Below are 19018 nucleotides of genomic sequence, written 5' to 3'. Positions count from 1 at the left end.
AAAAAAAGCAAATATAGAGAGACAGAAAACACTGTAATGGGTGCCTGAGGCTGGAGGTTGGTTAGGGTTAGAGCAGAGATCTTAGAAAGAAAAAAATTATGATCTTGGCTTATTTAAAGCACAAATAAGAAATATTAGAATGAAAAGAACTTCAGAGATCTTCCAGATAGCCCTTCATTTTACAGATGAAAAGGCAAAAGTGACCTTCATTTAGGAGGTCAATATTCCTAAATGTATTTTTGATTAGCTTTAGTAATTTCTTTTGTTTCTGTGTGTTTCAATTATTGTTTTGTTCATATATACCATAGAGCATAAGATTTTTTTTTTGTAAAAACATTAGTAATTTTCAAACACAAAAGGTGAGAGTATTCATTACTCACTTTTCACCGAGCTTTAAATGTCACAAACCCTTTGCCAATTTTGCTTTAGCTATCTCCACTTTTTCCCTTTTATTCGTCTCAAGAAAATCCACACATAGCCATTTTACTCATATTTTGTTATATATCGTAACAGATAAGGAAATTTAAAAAAATACCTTTTATGGCATTAGCGTATCTAACATTTGGTGGTTATATCACTTAAGTCTCTCATTCTATATGGGTTCTTTCCCACTCCCTTCTCTTTGTTCCTACATTTTGATTCGTTAGTTAAATTGGATTATTGATCTTGCAGACTGTTGCAAATTCAGGATCTTGCTAACTACATTCTTGTGGTTGTGTTTATATTGTTTTTTGATCTACTTAATTTTTTGGTTAGAGTCATATTAAATGTATTAGATAAGAGTACTTCATATGTGGTACTGTGTGCATTCCATTGCAATGTGTCATGAAGCACGTGATGTCTGTCCAGTATTTAGTGATGCTAAATTTGAAAAGTGGATTCAGGTGGTGTCCATCTGATCCATTTATTATGTTCCCAGTTAAATTCTCACCTCATGGCTTAGAGTTCACTGATGAATGGTTGCTTAATACTGTTTTTTGAGCAAATATTGAAACCAATAATTTTCTAATTATTTTATTCCTTCTGTATTTTATTAGCTAGAATTCTTTAAAGGAAACCCTTGTTCGTCAAATGTTATATTTCTATATGAACTGTATTTCAGGCAGTATAAATGCTTGATTGACCCTTTCCCCAAATTTTCAGGGTACTAAGAGATGTCCTACCTTAGCAGCCTTCATAATGACTATTTAGTTTTTATTATTAATAACTCATGGATTTTTAAAATAAATGTTATGTTTCAATACAATGTAGTCATTCTTTTAGTGTTAAAATTATCCCATCTTGGGCCAGAAAGAGGCCCTTCCAATTGCCTGCTGAGTCATTTTGCCATGACCTACATAGTCTGTGATAACCGCTCTGATCCTAGAACATTCTGTTTGCCCAAAAAGTCTCATATGCTTTTTTGGCCCACACCTGGACTCAGTCATTTTTTCAAGGAACCCTGATTCCTTTGGTGGGAAATATATTTTCAGACCATAACTACATGCTCTTTGCTACTGGGTGATGACGTTCAAGTGGACAGCTGGATAATATGCATTTTTGAAAGAAGAAAATCATGTTCATACTAATATATTCAATCAAATCTAAAGTTACAGCATTTTTATTTAACTCCAGTTTTATGTTTATCTCTTATTCAGAAAATATTGACTCCTAGCAGTATACATTTAGATATTTATTTAACAATTATATGAATACTATAGTTTCAAAATAATATTTGTTAAAATTACTACTAATAGTAAGACAACTGGTTACAGTTTTAAAATTTTTAGTGTTTTTGTCTTTAGAATATATCATACTAGAAGCATATAAAAAAAGCTAGCTGGGTGTGGTGGCTCACGCCTGGTAATCCCAACACTTTGAGAGGCCAAGGCAGGAGGGTTGTTTGAGGCCAACAGTTCAAGACCACTCTGATAAACATAGTGAGACCCTGTCTCTACTAAACAAATAAAAACATTAGCCAGATGTGGTGGCACATGCCTGTAGTCTCAGCTACTCTGGAGGCTGAGGCAGGAGGATCTCTTGAGCCAATAGGTCGTGGCTGCAGTAAGCCACAGTTAACGCCCCTGCACTCCAGCCTGGATGATAGAGCGAGACCCTGTCTCAAACATAAAGAAAAAGAAAAGCTGTTATTTAAAAACATTTAATCTTTAAAGGCAAAATTTTAAGATACATTTGTAGAGATCTAACTTTCATCCCTATTCCTTTTCTCCCACATAATCATTTTTATTTTTATCTTGACATTGTTTCTATTATATTCCATATAGAACCCCATCTACTTTTTATCGAAAGATAGTATACTAAAAGCACTTATTTTCTTTATGTCATTTGATAATATATTCCAGTCACGAATGAGTGCGATCTTTTTCATTCCTTTTCATGATTGCATAATACTTTATCAAGTGGATGTACCATAATTTGATATAGTCTATACTTCCTGGATATTTGGTTTGTTTCTAGTCTTTTGTTTTCAAGAATGCTGCAAGAACTAACCTTTCGCATAAGCCATAAGCTGGTATGTCTTTGGGATAACTTCCTGGTAGCAGGATTATTGGGCCAAAGGGTAACTACGTATTTGATTGTGTTAGTTATTGCTAAATATTTCTCTATAGGGAAAATTCCTCCATTTTGGTCTCCCACCAGCAAGGTATGAGAGTGCTTCTTTTCCCAACCATACCTATAGTGTGTGTTGACAAATTTTTTACATTTTTTTCTCAAACAAAAAAATAGAAAAAAGACATTTTTTTCAAACCTGATACATACGAAGTATATTTTTGCATAAAACTAAGGATTTTAAAATTGTACAGTGACTTTATTGGAAATGTGACCCTTTATGCCAGGAATCAGTGAGCTTTTCCTATAAATGGCGAGACAGTAAACATTTTAGACTTTGCAGGCTCTAAGGTCTCTGTCACAACTACTCAACTCTGTTATTGTGTGAAAGCACTCATAGATTATATGTAAACAAATGAGCATGTTCATGTTCCAGCAAACCTTTATTTTTTAAAAAAAAGGATGATAGGCGGGCAGGCGCAGTGGCTCTAGCCTGTAGTCCTGGCACTTTGGGAGGCCGAGGCAGGCGGAGCACAAGGTCAAGAGATCAAGACCATCCTGGCTAATACGGTGAAACCCCGTCTCTACTAAAAATACAAAAAATTAGCCGGGCGTGGTGGCAGGCGCCTGTAGTCCCAGCTACTCGGGAGGCTGAGGCAGGAGAATGGCCTGAACCCTGGAGGCGGAGCTTGCAGTGAGTCGAGATCGCACCACTGCACTCCAGCCTGGGTGACAGAGCAAGACTGCGTCTCAAAAAAAAAAAAAAAAGGATGATAGGCTTAACTTGGCCTGTAGGCCATAGTTTGTTCACCCTTACCGTATGCTGTTTTTAATAATGCAAGTGATTTAAGATGATCAGATGCTTTTACCAGGCTAGCTAGTTTGTTCGCGTATAATACACTATACATTTGATATATTGATTAAATGAGACAGCTGAGACACAGCTCAGTATATGTTGGATTGATACTAGAACTGAAGTATACTGTCTTGTAATCCAGCACTCTTTTCTAGTTCCCCACTACCTCTCCTGGTTAGTTCAGGACACTGTATATTGGATTATTTCATCTGTGGTACAGTAGATGCTACTACTGGCCAAACTTACATTGAAAGTACTTTGAGTTGTCATAGACTTGTTCTCCTTCAAACACACATGCTCAGTTGACTTTTATTTTGCCCAGTGATGCTCACTTTTTTTCTAGCTCAGTGGTTGGCACTGTCACCTGTGGCCAAAGAGCATGGTCAGGTTAAATAGCCCTATAAGGAAGCATTAAGCCTATAATTATGGATTCACTTGAGGCTAGTATTAATCAGCTGAACTATTTGAGCATAATCACACAATGACCATAATTTTTCATCCAAAAGAACTTATTTTTCCACAGAGTGAAGATCAAATGAGCTAGCATTTCAGAGGTTATAGGAACTGTTTAAGTTAGAGATTAGCAGCCTTTCAGAAATGATGATCTAAGACTTGATTTATTCTCTAGTTGCATTGCTACTTCTCTTATGAGATGGCAGGGAGACAGTGGAAAAACTGTGATTCATTCTTTGCTGAGAAAAGGTGAAAAGGGCCTGGTAGGTACTTGGCATAGAGCTGCCTAATATAAATGTGAAAATTGTATACCTGTATGTTCCTGTGGACATCCTGTTAGGAGAGAATTTGAGTGAAGATCTGGAAACTTCTTGGGTTTTAACTCTTACTGTGTTGTATATGGAGTAATATTTAGGTTGATCTTTTCATGAATTATATCAAACAAAGGAAACTTTTAAATCAAGTGCCTCGATGCTTATTTTTGTTTATGATTTGCCAACAGTAATTATTTCATATAAAAGCATAGATAAAGGCCTATAATAGACATTTTAAATATGTGACGCCTGTGTCTTATTGAGGATATATTTTCTCTACACACCTTTGTTTTCATAGCATGGGTTTTTTTTCTTATGTCAGTGTTTTCACTTCTGTATTATCAGATGTGTTATGACTAACAGTATTTGCATTTTTTTTTTTTTTTGAGATGGAGTTTCACTCTTGTTACCCAGGCTCGAGTGCAATGATGCGAGCTTGGCTCTTTCGCTTTTGTTACTCAGGCTCGAGTGCAATGATGCGAGCTTGGCTCACTGCAACCTCTGCCTCCCAGCTTCAAGTGATTCTCCTGCCTCAGCCTCCCGAGTAGCTAGTATTTCAGGTATGTGCCGCCATGCCCAGCTAATTTTGTATTTTTAGTAGAGACAGGGTTTCTCCATGTAGGTCAGGCTGGTTTCGAACTCCCGACCTCAGGCGATCCACCCGCCTTGGCCTCCCAAAGTGCTGGGATTACAGGCATGAGCCACCGTGCCTGGCCAGTATTTGCATTATTAAATAGATCCATAACATCATTGCATGTCTTTTGCTGTATCTGTGACAGCTTCTTGACTCAGTTATATAATCTGTGAATGAGGTCTTTTGTGGGTAGGACTTCTTTAGTAATTAGCCATTAAATAGAACAACAGTTATTGATGGGGATCATCATTTTTTCCAATATCTTTGCCTTTATTTTAGTTCGGTGGTTTCAAACTGTAATGTGCTAGATTATCAGCATATATTGCCTGGACCCTGTATACAGGTTTACTTTAAATAGGTACGAACTGAAGCCAACATGTATTATAAACAAGTTCCATAGGTGATTCTAATATCTACCAAATTTTGAGAATCACTACCTTAGATATATTTTTATTGTAACTTTTATTTTTTTACTAGTTTGCTTTGAAAGAAGTTACAGAAATAGTGCAGAAAGTTTCTCTGTGCCCTTCTCCTAGCTTTCCCCCAATAATAATATCATATATAATGGTAGTATGTTGTCAAAACCAAGGAAGTGACATCGATACTAATGCTATTAACACAGGTACAGACCTTATTCTGATTTCATCAGCTTTTTACATGCATTCTATAATCATTATGTTTGTTGATTTAGGTTTATAGTTCTATGAAACTTTGCCACATGTGTAGATTTATGTAACTGCACCATTCTTTATCAGAGTACAGAACTCTTCACCACCACAAAGAAACTCCCTCATGTTAACCCTTAATAGTCTCATCATGCCTCCAAATCTGGCTGCCATTGATCTGTTTTCTGTGACCTGAAGTTTGTCCCTTTGAGACTCTTACGTAAGCAGAACCATACAGTATGTAACTCCTTGAGACTGTCTTTTTTCAGTCAGCATAGTACTCTTGAGATCCATCTGAGTTGAATGTATCAAAACTTTGCTGATTTTTATTGCTGAGTAGTTTTCTGTTGTATGGATGCATCATAGTTTTTTATTGTTTCTCCCATGGGAGCACATTTGGGTTGTTTCCAGTTTGGGTCTTTATGAAGAAAGCAGCCAGAAACATTCATGTAGAGGTTTCTGTGAATATAAGTTTTCACTACTCTTGTGCAAATACCTAGGAGTAGATTACTGGGTCATACATTATGTGTATGTTTAGTTCTATATGGCACTGCCAAATTGGTTCCCAGAGTGGCCTTCACCGTTTTGCATTCACATTATACAAGCCACATATGAGAGAGCCAGTTTCTCCACTTTCTTGTCTGTACTTGGTATTACCAGTATTTTAAAATTTAGGTGTGTAGTGGTAGCTCATCATAGCTTTAATTTGCATTTTCCTAATAGATAATGTTGTTAAACATATTTTTGTGTGTCTATTTGCCATTCGTGTACCCTCTTTGGTAACGAGTTTACACCTTTTTCCATCTCATGACTGGATTGTTTCTTGCTATGGAGTTTAGAGAGTTCTTTGTATATGCTAGGTATGTCTTTTTGCTGAATATGTGACTTGCAAATATTTTCTCCCAGTCTGTGGCTTGCGTTTTCATCCCCTTAATAGGGTCTTTCACAGAACAAAGGTTTTTAATTTTTGATGAAGTCAAATTTTTTTATATACATATATGTATACTAAATCTATGGATTGTGCCTTTGATGTCATAGCTAATCCTATGGCCTAACTTTTGTTCCCAAAGATTTTTTTCTTATGTTTTTATCTATAAATTTTTTAAGTTTATGTTTTAAATTTAGATCCAATTTAAGGTAATTTTTGAATAATGTGCTACTTTTGATTTTAGTATTTCTAAACTCTGTTTGAGATTCTATGTCCAAATAGTTCTTTGAGCTAGTATTTGTCAAAACCTGTAACTAGGAAAATTATTTTGGCAAATTTATTTCAGGGAGTTTTCTTTATCAGTATGTGGTGAATGATAGGTTTACCCCAACATGAATTTAAAATTTTAACAGAGTCTGATAACTCAACGATGTTTAATATTTACCCAAGTTCATATTTGAGAGTCGGTTATTCACATTGTGACTTGAAAGCAACTTTTGGTTTTATTGTTTGGTTGGCTGATCTACCAGTGGGCTTGCTTGGCTGACATGCATTCCCACTCTTTAATATGTGTATGTGCATATATTTTAATAATTATAACTCTTACATTTAATGTTTTAAATGCTAGGTTTCTAAGTGAGTGTGTGTTTGAAATTTTTTTTAAAAAATCAACTAAAACTTTTTAACTTCCTTTGGTGGAGAACTTTTTTTTCTACATTTATTGCTTCAGAGAGCAAGTATAGTAAAATTTTAAAAAATCCACAGATAATTTTGTTTTTAATGAGTAACTTTTTCTTCAAATTTTTTGAATAATAATTTAACCTTTTTAAAGTAGAAATATATATTTGTAATAAGGCCTTTTATACTTAATTTCTATGTGCCAAAGAAAAAAGAGGTCAGAGTTTCACATAGTTCTCTCTTCTCATATTTTTGTTAATCATTAAAAAAAAATTTAATTGTAGTGTCAGTCACATTTTTATGACCTTTTTTGGATTAATTTTTCTAAACCACAGTGATTCTCCCATATATGTTGCTTGCAAGGCAACAAACACAAGTGCGAAGGAAGCTTTCAGTAGATGATGTTAAGTCCAGTTGCTGCTGACACTTGTATGGGCAGAAAGCTGTGCAAGAATAACTGGAATCATAAGTGAGCATTGGGACATGGTTTTGTGGTTTGGGTTTGTTATTGAGAGAAGTTATTTGGTCATTTCTATAAATGTTTATGAATTATTTTAGGGTTCTATTCAAAAAAGGGTAGTATTTGTTAGGGGATTATATATATAAAACATTTGGCATAGTTTCTGCAACTAGATAAGCATTCAGTTAATGTAGAGTTTTTTCCTAGAGTGCATTTAGGACATCTTTGCCATTGTTTAGTTGGACTTATTTCATTTTTAAGTTATTGGTATCTGAGGGCCTCATATGGTATTTCTTTAATCTGCTCACCATTTCTTTATATAGCACTAAGTACACAGTGGGTGCCCAGTACATGTTGTTGACTGTCTTGTGACTCATTGTAGATATTTCTTTTAAGTCTGTTTTCTCAAATCGCTCATTTGTTTACATTAATTTTATATCTCCTCCTTTGATATAGCTATTTCTGCTGAAGGTTTTTCTCATATTTTTCCCCAAGATGTTTTTCTCATCTTGTTCCCTTTTCTTGTAAAGAAAGTTTGACTTTCTTAACTGTTCAAAAAGTAAACATCCCCTGTAAGATATTTAGGAAAACCCAGAGACAAACTGAAATTTCTTATTTATGGGACATATATAAGAAATTTAATATTTTATTATTATTATTATTATTATTATTATTATTATTATTTGAGTCAGAGTCTCACTGTCACCCAGGCTGGAGTGCAGTGGCATGATCTTGGCTCATTCCAGCCTTGACCTCCCAGGATCAGGTGATCCTACCACCTCAGGCTCCCAAGTAGCTGAAACTATAGACATGAACCACCACGCCTGGTCTAATATTTAATTTTTACTTTGTAGTTATATTTTCCTATCCCATATCTTGGTCTGTGTTGGTGACTCCTTGAGAAAGAAACCCAGACAGAGAGAGGTGTGTGTGTATATATGTAAAATTCTATTCACTTCTATTTGTGCATTTTCTTATGTAAATTGTATCTCAGTAAAAAATATAAAGTAAAAGATCATTTTTGTTTCTTTCATGAGGAATTTTCCTCTTTGATAAAAGGAAACAAAAATGTAACAGGGATTCAAATTTGAAACACTTATTGCTAAACTTATGGACTACTTTTAAGATATGTTTTATTCACTGATCCTGAGTGAATAAATGTGATTGAACATTTATTTTTTGAACATTTATTTACATAAACATTTATTGAACATTTATTTACATAAATGTGATTGAATTAGGTAGAAGCCTTTATGTGTGTATTAGAGTTTATAAAGTTCCAATGAAGGTATATCATTAAGTCTAACTGAATACTTAATAGTGTGCTAGGCATTATATGAGACCGGTGGTTCTCAAAATTGACTGCACTTTAGAATCTCTTGGGGAGATTTTTAAAAATCCTCACAAGCCAATTAAATCAGAATCTCTGAAAGTGACACCTAGGCCTCAGTATTTTCTTAAATGTAGGTGGGTCCACTGTGCAACCAAGTTTGAGAACCATTGTGCTAGACAATGAATATACCTTACCCATTTAACCCTCTCAGCAACCTTGAGAGGCAGGAAGTGTTATTCCAGTTTTGCAATTCAAGTTCCAGTGAGATCAAATGACCTAATAACTAATTTGTGCAGACCCAGACACAAACCACGATCTCTGACTCTGAATCTTGATTTGTATCAATAACTCTTGGTGATTAGTATGTAGATTTTTTTCCTTTTTAATTGCAAGTGTGTATCTTTTTTTATTACCCTGTGCCTTTCTGGAATGCATTAATGTTGTCACTGGAAGATTACACTGTATGTATTTAGTGAGCTAGATATTTTTGTTTTCTCCCTGCCGTATCGCCCACATGTCCCCACCAAAAACAGTGAAGGCCAAATTATACAACGATTATCTAAAGCACTTATTTTAAATTTATAGATACTAGAATAAGTTTATTGACTTAGAGATGCTGCTTAGGAATAAACTATTCCTCTATCAACTTTTATAAAAATATATTTTGCCATTTTAAACTATTTTAGATATTATAAGCAAAACAAAAAATAGAAACCAGGGTTTTGGAATTGAAAGTATTATTAGGATATTACTAAATGTTGAAGAAATTTCCCTGGAAATTACCTGGTGATGATGAGTAGAGGGGGAATGGAGAGAGAGAATTATGTTACTTAGCATCTCAGTAACTAGCTATCATAGTGAATATTAAACTTTTCCTCACCACAAGTATTTTTAGGAGTCATATGTTTTCTACTGGAGTACATATCTGCTTAAAATAGGAGAATAAGAGTTGCTTCAGGAAAAGTTACTTGGCAAGTGAATTTGGAATAGACCTCTAGTGAAAGCCAAAGGAAAATAAGTGCTCATGGTGCTCACTAGCACATTCCCTCGCTCTTGCTCTCTCTCTCTCCCTCCCTCCCTCCCTCATTCTCTCTCTCTCATGCTCCCATATACACACTATACATACACACGTATGTATACTCACACATTTGTATGTGTGTACTATATGTATAGAATGTATTTAGAGTAAGGTGAACAAAAGCTGGCCCTATGTCTATTAAAGGTCTGAAATGATAACTAAGCATGAGTCAGAACAACTTCTAAGATGTATTTGGGAACCACCCTTGCACAGCATAGTGATTTTTTATATATACATGAAAAGTATGGCAGGATGATAAATACTGTCCGTTTGTTTACATGAATTTAAAAGGGCATTTAGGAGCAAGTGAACTATCTAATTTCATTTAAGAAATAACAGCTTTTGAGTTGAGACCTAAATTAAATTTAAAGAATCCTGTCATTACCTACATGACCCTTTTATTACATGAGTTAGAACACAGAGCAGGTTATGTCTTTCTGGGTATATGACAACTAAATTACAATAAAGCTTCATCTACTCATGCTAACCTTATTCTCAAAGGTCTAATGATACAAAGAGGTTCTATTGTGTCCTGTGGCCCACTTTACATAATTGCTATGTTCCTTAAAAGTAGTAAAAGGGGAAGATTGAGAGAGGTATAGCAACAAAAAATCAACCTAATGAAACTATATTTAAGTAGATTCATTCTTTAAGAATTAATTGAACATACTGTGCAGAAGGTAATGTACTAATCAAAAATGGCAAAATTATGTTAATGGTTTTTGCCTCAAAAAATTTTTCTGGCAGATAAGGTGATGTACTTTGGAAACTATGCACAAGGTACCCTGGGGTATTTCACTCCTGCATTGTGCTAGTCACTTGGCTACGTCTTTACTCTTTCTGCCATACTCTACATGCTAGAGGGAAACCTGTGTCTTTAAAAACAACATTTTAAAAAATTTTCATATATTTATTTCAGACGGGGTCTTGCTTTGTCACCTAGGCTGGAGTGCAGTGGCACAATCATGGCTCACTGCAGCCTTGATCTCCCAGGCTTAAGTGATCCTCCCGGCTCAGCCTACTGAGTAGCTGAGACTAGAGGTGCATACCAGCATGCCAGGCTATTTTTTAAATTTGTTTGGTAGAGATGAAGTATTATTATGTCATCCAGGCTCTTGGCTTCAAGTGATCCTCCTGCCATGGGCTCCAAAAATGCTGAGATTACAGGTGTGAGCCACTGCACCCAGCCGGAAACCTGTGTCTTGTCTTTGGATTTGCTCCACTTCATTGTCACACAGAGATGGGTGTGATAGATCATCATAGCTAATTATTGAACAAAAGGATTTACATGTTTCCTTTAAATATAGACAAGATCCTAAAAGAATTTAAAATAGACTTCTGTGTAAAACAAGAAAGGTTCTTGGATTGCAAAGACGATGTACTCTAAATGTAGGTGATGCCAGGAGCAGTGCTTTAGAACAGCGAGTACGTCAAATCACCTGAAACTGAAACTCAGGTACAGGGTGTATGTAGAACTGTCATTCTCTAGTTTGCTGGTTGAGTGATGAGACTGCAGTCAAGGTGTAGGCTGGGGCTCAAGTCTTTACTGGGGAGAGATTTGCTTCCAAGCTCACTCTTGTGACTATTGGCCTGAGATGTCAGTTGCCACATGGGACTCCCCATAGGGCAGCTGGATTCTCTCAGAGCAGGAGGGTACCTAAAATAACACCATGGTCTTTTTGTAACCTAATCTCAGAAATGACAGCCAATCACTGTTGCTGCGTTCTATTTACTGGAAGTGAGTCACTAAGTCCAGCCCACATACAAAGGGAGGAGACTGCACAAGGAAGCAGTCATTGGACATCATCTTAGAGAAGGCCCACCATGGTAAATGTATTTCCTTAAACTGAGTATATAAAAATATTATTTTAACATGTAGTCAGCATACAATAATTATCAATAGATATGTAATACCTTTTACTAAGTCTATGGAATATAGTGTGTATTTTACACTTATAGCACTTCTCAACTCAGATGTTATATTTTCATTGGAAATACCCGATCTGTATTTAAATGTCATGAAATCTATACTTGAAAAAATAGATTCTGGGCCAGCACGGTGGCTCACACCTGTAACTTCAGCACTTTGGGAAGCCGAGGCAAGTGGATCATTCGAGGATAGGAGTTCATGACCAGCCTGGCCAACGTGGTGCGACCCTGTCCCTACAAAAATTAGCTGGGCATGGTAATGAATGCCTATACTTCCAGCTACTCAGGAGGCTGAGGCACGAGAATTGCTTGAACCCAAGAGGCTGAGGTTGCAGTGAGCTGAGATCGTACCACTGCCTTCCAGCCTGGGTGACGGAGTGAGCCTCTGTCTTAAAAAAAAAAAAAAAAAAAAAGATTCCCATACTCAAGTTATCCCAAATATACTTAAACATTTTCCAGTAACTGAATCAAGTATCAGTTTTAAAATTCAAATTAAAACTAAATAAACTAAAACTGTAGTCCCTCAGTCACACTAATTATGCTTCAAGTGCTCAGTAGCTACATGGCCGCCATATTGGACAGCAGAGTCCTAGAAGTTTTGCTGCAAAAGAAAGGAAGGTAATGACAAGGTACTTGAAAGAGTACTTGTAAGAAGCAGGCAAGTCGTATTTAAGATAATAGAAATCTCTGCATTTTTTTTTTTGTTTGTGCACCTTGGAGAGAGAGATTTAAGGTGGCAGAAACATGGGATGTAATTGATGGGACTATGGATTGTTGGTCAGACTTAAGTGGAGGTGCTATGGGGGCAGAAAGCCTGAAGTGATGAATGGCTTGTGGTAGGGACTTGGTATTCCAGGTGTTGAAATGTAAAATAATTGAGTGTGGGAGACTGAAACAAGAGCTTTTCAAAATTTTCTTTTGGGTTTGCCATTCCCTTCATCATTTTTTCCTAGTGTGAATGCCAAGAGAGAGAAAAGCACTTGGAAATGGATCCCATTTTCCAGGCTTCTATTTCCTATGAGCCTCAGAGGAGACCCTTTCCTGACCAGGAGCAGAAGTGTTCTCAGCATAGGAAGAACTCCCTGGGAATGGGGGTCCTGTCCATGTGACTCTTTCAACCAAATGCTACTTGTAAATTAGTGCAGCCACTGTGCCCTGCCTTGACCCTAGTCCTAACTATCTTGTCTCCATTTCCAGTTTCTAAACAAAATTGTGCATAAATATTTTATGTTAGAGGTAAAGGGGCATGGGATCATCTTGTTCAATACCCGTATTTTGTAAATGAGAAAATGGAAGGCCAGAGAAATTAAGTGATTTACTTACGGTAACACAAGTGGCCATTTAGGATACTCCCAGGCCTTTTGATGTCCAGTATATTGTTTCTCCAACCTCACCTGGGGAAGTAGCTGTCTCAGTGGTAGGGCTGGGGTATGGGTACATCTGGTATCTGCCTTCCTGTTTAAATGTTGAGGCTTATGGCCCTTGTTAGGGTTATTGGGTAGCGGGGAGTGGATTTGGTGGGTTTTCATTTGTAGTTGTCCCATGCTCTCTGTGCTTTTGGGCAAATTTCTTAAACCTCTGTAAACCCCAGCTAAATGGCAGTGGCAATGGCCTCATAAGATTAAATGTAGACCAAAAGCACCTTTAAAGGACTTAGCAGTAGATATTCATGAATGACTTGAATGACTTCTTATACCTCTGGCTACAGAACAGGTTGACTCTCAGCAACCCACCAAGTTTTTGCTCTCCTATGAACTTATAAAACTAATATGACCTTCCCTCCCTTCCTTCCTCAACTAAATAAAAAAAATGCTCATAGAGAACCCCATCTTGTGCCAGTTTTAGTTCTAGGTGCCAGCAGAGAATGAGACAGGCCACGTCCCAGCCCTCCAGGAATTTTTATTCTGGGGTCAAATAAAAAACAAGGAAATAAGTAAATAAGCAGGATGATTTCAGATAGTGATAAATGTGATGGGGACCAAGCAGGGCTATGTGAAGAGTGGGCCACGATGGGTGGGGTGTGCCTTGGTACCTTTTTTGAGTGGTTAGAGAATACCTCTAAGAGGAGGAAATATTTTATCTGAATTCTGAATGACCTCAAGGAGCAGGCAATTTGAAGTTTTCTGGTTAAAAGCATTTTGGACCGAGGGCAAAGCTATGGAAGGCTCTTGGATGTGAAGAGACTGGGTCTATTTCAGGAAAGAATGCCAGTGTGAATTACACGGGGCATTGAAACTGGGAGTAACAAGAGGGGAGCTGAGGTTGTCTCATTGGTTCTCATATTTTAGCATACATCAGAATCACTTGGAGGGTTGTCAAATGTGGATTGTAAGGCCCTGCCCTTAATGTTTCTGATTATGTATGTCTCAGGGGTACGGCGGCCAAGTACTATGGCTGCTGCTCTGAAACCATACTTTGAGAACCACCGGGCTAGCTCATTTGGGGCCTGCAAGCCAAGGAAAAGAATTTGGGTTCATCAATGCATTGGAAGGCCAGTGAAGGATTAGAGAGATGTGATCTGATTTATGTCTTTTTTCTTGTTTTTCTCCCCCACTGACCTAATGGCATACATATTTAAAAGTTCACTCTGACTACTACAGGGGAGAATAGATTTTAAGGGACAAGAGGAGAAACAGGAGAGACCAGTGAAAAGGCTTTTGAAGCAGTTTGGGCAAGAAAAGATGATGCCTTAATTACCAGGGTGGTAGCAGGGAGCTGGTGAAAAGTATAGAAGTTCAGGATATGTTTTAGACTTTAGATCCCAGGGGAATTGTTAACAGATTGGAAATAGGAGATAAAGGACAGAGAGGAATTAAAGTATGCCTGCTGGAGTTTTTTTGCTTGAGTTAACTGGGTGGTTAGTGGAGCCATTTGTAGAGATGGGGAATAATATAGAGTAGGTTTGTGTGAGAATGAGGATTAGAGATGAAGAGGAGAATCAAGTTTTGGTTATAGAACATTTGAGATACCTATGGGACATCCAAATGGAGATAACCATGAGATTGTTGGGAATAAAAGTCAGAGCTCAATAAACAAGTCAGGTTGGAGATGTAAATTTGACGGCCACTGACATATAGTGATATTTGAAGCCATGGGCTTTTATGAAGTCTCTTGGAGGTGGAGGTTGTAGAAAGAAGAGAAAAAGGCAGAGAATGGACCCTGGGTTGCCCCAACATTTAGAAATCAGAGGAGGTGAGGATGGGGAGACTGAGGAGTGGCAGTGAAGAAGGAAGAAACAGTAGATTGTGTGCCCACATGAAGAAGCCAAGGGAAGACAATCCCTCACAGAGGACTTGAGTGGCTGTGAAATAGTGCTCAGTGTGACCAAGATGAGACAGACAGTTGTCTATGATTTGGACCCTCATAGGTTATTGGCAACCTTGAGGAAAAAAAAATGTAATATGAGAGTCATATAATGTTTTGGGTTTCTCCTTGTCGATTTTCATTATTGCATATCTTTTCAAGCCCTTTTGACATACTCACTATTTGAAATTAGGCTCATCAAGAAAAGAGGGCTTTATTGTTTTTAATTGTATTCTCTTGAGCACATAATACAATGTTATGCCCACTTCTGAACAAATCTTGTTTAAAAAATTCTTCTGTTGTTTCATTAAACCCAGACAGAGAAACTGAGAAATCGTGTTGAGAAATTGGTCTTCAATTTATAATTGAAATACATACTTTAGTGGCCATCAAAACACTGCCAGTTATTTTGAAGGACTGCCTCATCAACACTTACCACAATAAATCCTATCTGTGTTTGATTGCCCTCTTTGTGCTGAGAGAGGGTTACTGTTAAATTTATTTTTGGTCTTTAGACTGCAATACTTAAAAACCCTATTGTTTTAAGACTGAGAATTCACTCATATTTTTGTATTTAATATTGAAGCCATATTTTTCGTATAGCACTTTTCTGAATGAATCTATAAGAATACTTTATAAATATGATAAATACAGCAAACTGATGAGAGCCCATTGGAGTTGAGTAGCTTATTAAGGATGTAAGTATATCTCATACAGCATTTTAAACCTTTGCTTTTTCAAATCAAGACTAGAATTATGTTTTGCTGAGCTCTTTTATTTCCTCTTTTTATCTATTTTAAGGATATTATATTGACAGTAATGGAGTAATGATTACAGTGGGCACATGATTTTGGAGTGCCCTGTAAATCAAAATGATAAAAAGACCAATCAGCAGTAATAGTAGGACACTAATTGAATTCAGTGTTAAAATGAGATTATGATATTATCAAAATATATTATTGAATAATGCAAATTTTGCCTTACTTCTCATTATTAAAATTGAGTATAATATTGAGATAATTTTAATAAAGCAATGATTTGCATAAGCAATAATTTACTGTAGCTTGTTATTTTTAAGCTTGAATAATGAATTTTTGCCCTGATGTGGGGGAGTTTTCTTATTATAAATATCTTTCCAGTATAACCTCCTCTCCACCTACCCTTATGTGAAATTTGCTGTTGTTTACTGTTAAGGGGAAAAGCCTCTAAAGAGTAGACTGATAGTCAAACAAGGCCACCGGTGAAGAAAAGCATATGTGAAAATCTATTTGATAAGAAAACTGGTTGAAACATTCCCGTTTAAAAGGGGTGAGGAGGCTTCAATGGCAGTTACTGTGATTTTTAAATATTTAAATATTTTAAAAACTTAGTATTCTTAAGTATAGTTGTTATTGAATGTTAATGTTACATTTTTCTCTTTAGTTTATATTATCAGAATTTCCTATATTTAGATGATAACACACATTTGATTATTTTCACTGTACTTTTAACTTTGGGTGACAATTTTGTTATTACTTTGGGGCCTCTGACCAAAAAATTAATGTTAGGAGAATGTGAGTAGGTAAAAGATATTTTCAAAATTTTGCTGGTGACTAAAAGGTCAAATAAGTTAAAGTCTTAAAGCTACTTAGGATTCAGGCCAAATCCAGGCTTCCATCTGGTATTCTTTTCACTAGACTGGACTATGTAGTAAGCAAACTAGATAAACACATTCCTAAATTTAATGTGTATGGATCACAATTGGAAACTAACATATAATTGACCCTACAGGCTCTGCTTATCAAAATTCTACTTTTCTTTCAAGACCTGAGTCTCTTGTCTTTTCTCTTTGAAGCATGCCTTGATCCTGCTCCCCACCACACACAGCTGGTCTCAGCTGGCTTTCACTGACCTAAATTTTCAAAGTTGCCATCTGTTTGATGACCCTTCTTTTTCGTTTTGTATTATGTAATTATGCATTGCATCTTCTCGGTTGTATTGCACATTCACTGTGGAAGGATCTTGGTCTTATTCACATTGCTTTCCATTTTTCAGGAACAAAAGTTACAAATACATTATTAAATTGAAATAACAACTGAGAACATTAGGATGTTTTTCCTAGAAGTCTAATGTAAATGCCCCGGTGTGGTGGCTCATGCCTGTGATCCCAGCACTTTGGGAGGCTGAGGTGGGAGGATTGCTTGAGTCAGGAGTTCAAGACCAGCCTGGCCAACATGGCAAAACCTGGTGTCTAGTAAAAATCCAAAAATGAGCTGGGCATGTGCCTGTAGTCCCAGCTACCCAGGAGGCTAAGGCACAAGAATCGCTTGAACCTGGGAGATAGAGGCTGCAGCGAGCTGAGATCGTTCCACTGCACTCCAGCCTAGGTGACAGAGCCAGACCCTGTCTTAAAAAAAAAGTTCTGTGTGAATGGTTTTTCAAGTAGTGCTTTGTCCTACTTTCCCCATCTTAAAAGAAATTGGCTTATGTATAGTGATTAGAGATGGATTTTCATCGTAGATACAAACTACCTGAGGAAGTAAAACTGTCACACACAGACATCAAAACTGTGAGTGAGAGGAGTTCACTGCAGTGTGCAGTAGACAGGGAATGCTTCCCCAGAATTACAAAGTTGTCAGTTATCCCTTGCTAATAAATCCAGTGTGTATTTTTCATTCATCTTGTAAAAAATAAAACATAATCAGTTAATTAAAAAAAAAATCCCAGACAAGTAATCCTGAAATGAAAGCTCATTTTATTTTTTGGTGGTAAGGACTCTTTTCCTTCCCAGTTTTAGGCTTAGGTAGTGCATCTTCTGTGGAAAGTAGTCATTGAATTCACTCTTTCAGCAAGTATCAGTGCCTACTACATGGCAGGCATGGTCCCAGAGATTCTGTGTATTTGCAAATGTGTGGACAAGGTGGTAGAGACAAGTCCCTACTCTCATGGAATTAATTACCCTTTAACAGAAGGAGACATAAGTATGTTGCTCATTAACCCTGTGGCCAAAAGTAAAGCAGAGAGATGGGGGTGTTAAGGTCAGGAGCAGACTCTGTAGAGGGCCTGGTATTCTAGATGTGTTCAAGGAAAAGGCAAGAGTCCTGAGATTGAAATGCAGTGATCCTAGGGAGAAAGTGTTAGATAGGGGACTGGAGAGGCCGGAGGTAAGGGAGGAAGGAAGGACCTATTACAGATGGTCTCCTGCTTGCGATGGTTTGATGTATGATTTTTCAACTTTATTGTGGGTTTGTCAGAATGTAACCTCGTCGTCTGGATTTATGATGGTTTGAATTATGATTTTCTGATTCTGTGATGGGTTTATTGGGGGTATTTGGTACATTTTGACTTATATTTTCAATTTAGGGTGGATTTATCAGGTTGTAATCCCATCATAAGTAGAGGAACATTTGTATAGCACTCCAGATCTTTTCTGGTTGAGGCAAGAAACCATTGGAGAATGTGAGAAGTGAGGCAGTGAGCTGACTTGTATTTTATTTTATTATTTTATTGACTTATTTTTCCACACATTCAGAGAAACTTCTCTAGTAATGAACTATAGAAATGACCCCTGAAAGTTTAGTCTTCTAACTTGTATTTTAAAAAGATCACTCTGGTTGTTTCGTTGAGACTAGATTACGAAGTGACAAGGTTGGGAGCAGGGACACCAGTTGGCAGCTTGAGCAGAGGTATTTGGTGATCCAGGTGGTTGGTGGATTCTGGGTCTATTTATGATATAGAGCTGGCAGAATTTGTAGATGGATTAGATGTATGTTTATGAGAACAAGGATTTTTGGTCTGGACAAATGAAAGAAATGTGATTGACTGAGATGGGAATACTTGGAGAGTCTTTTTAAAATT

The 19018-nt window shown here is 36.8% G+C and overlaps 1 protein-coding gene and 1 pseudogene across 26 annotated transcripts in view; one reads left to right on the top strand and one right to left on the bottom strand.

Moving 5' to 3' along the window:
- Nucleotides 1-19018, top strand: part of COBLL1 (cordon-bleu WH2 repeat protein like 1) — a 213727-nt gene that overhangs the window by 75686 nt on the left and 119023 nt on the right. For 2 of the 26 annotated variants that reach the window (XM_063791286.1, XM_063791284.1), the window contains one exon: nt 4636-4733. The exons of the other annotated variants lie outside the window; for them this stretch is intronic. The gene's annotated coding sequence lies outside the window, so the exon portion shown is untranslated. Of the gene's footprint in view, nt 1-4635; nt 4734-19018 lie in introns of those variants that run through there. 26 annotated transcript variants of the gene reach the window in all.
- Nucleotides 18667-18744, bottom strand: LOC112208544 (small nucleolar RNA U3; annotated as a pseudogene).

Source organism: Pan troglodytes, chromosome 13 (genome assembly GCF_028858775.2).
Source record: "Pan troglodytes isolate AG18354 chromosome 13, NHGRI_mPanTro3-v2.0_pri, whole genome shotgun sequence".
NCBI classification, from domain to species: domain Eukaryota; kingdom Metazoa; phylum Chordata; class Mammalia; order Primates; family Hominidae; genus Pan; species Pan troglodytes.
Note: the sequence above shows the minus strand (reverse complement) of the source record. Positions and strands in the feature narration are given on the sequence as shown.